Raw genomic sequence first — 1,059 nt, 5'->3', positions numbered from 1 at the left:
AAAGCGTCGCGGTTTAATGAAGCAATGAAATGTGCCAAGGAAAATGTGTTTAGTGCATTTTGAATGAGCCGCTTTGTGAATGCAAAGAAGAGAAAGTGGCCAGTCTGATGAGTAAAGAGCGGATGTTGTGCGGTGATTGTGATAGGCGGATGTGTGGAACATGTTTGCTGTTGATAGTTTTGATAAAACGGGTGGCGGGCCGCGTACGTGTTGTGGATGAGAGTCTCCATGCGGCAGTGCAAAGCGATTTGGAATTCAAAAAGTTTTCTCTTCCTGCTCTCTGGTGGCCTCAGCAACGCTCACACCTCCCCGTCGGGGAATTGAACCCCGGTCTCCCGCGTGACAGGCGGGGATACTCACCACTATACTAGCGAGGAAGCACGCAGAGACGCTTTCTACAGTTTGCCAGAGATTGCCAGCCACCTTTGGGCTTCATAGATGTTGTGTCAGCTTGGAGGGGGCACGTTTCCATCACCATTTCGGCTTCTACTTTGGAGCCAGGCAGCCGACGCAGTACCACCGCTAAAGCTCTTGACTCAATCAATTCAATTTTATCCCTCATCCCACATCATTGATGTTACATCGCACAGTGATTTGCCTCCTCTCTGTGATGGCATACATTCAACACTTTCATCCAGTTCAGTCCTGTGACAGCTGCAGAGATCTGGACGGCGGATTTGCACTTTTGCGGGCTTGATATTGCACATCATCGGCCACTACAGGCAAGCAGGAAACGCATATGATTTTTTTTTTGCTTGTTTGCTTGTTTGTTTCTTTCTTTCTTTACTTGTTTGTTTTTCTCTCTTTTCCTGGCTTTGCAACAGAAGCAAGCACGATATGCAAAATACTTGGAGTTCAATGTTTTGGCCCACGCTGCATTATTCTTTTCCCCTTTCCCGACACCACACTTTAGAAAGAAATCCTTCGTGTGCGTATCGAGAAGGATTGGCACCATGGGCTCGCCGTGGATGACTTCAGGTACACGGTGTGCAAAAGTGCAAGATGGGCGTTGTTCTCTCGTGCTCACAGAAGTTTTGATCTTGGTGTTCCAAACAAGGA

General features: G+C 47.7%; 1 non-coding gene across 1 annotated transcript; it reads right to left on the bottom strand.

Annotated features, from left to right (window-relative positions):
- Positions 1-305: 305 nt before the first annotated feature.
- trnad-guc (transfer RNA aspartic acid (anticodon GUC)) lies at positions 306-377 on the bottom strand. The gene has a single exon. It is a non-coding gene; the product is annotated as a tRNA-Asp (tRNA).
- Between the last annotated feature and the right edge of the window lie 682 nt (positions 378-1,059).

This window comes from Heterodontus francisci, chromosome 34, assembly GCF_036365525.1.
Source record: "Heterodontus francisci isolate sHetFra1 chromosome 34, sHetFra1.hap1, whole genome shotgun sequence".
Classification (NCBI taxonomy): domain Eukaryota; kingdom Metazoa; phylum Chordata; class Chondrichthyes; order Heterodontiformes; family Heterodontidae; genus Heterodontus; species Heterodontus francisci.
Note: the sequence above shows the minus strand (reverse complement) of the source record. Positions and strands in the feature narration are given on the sequence as shown.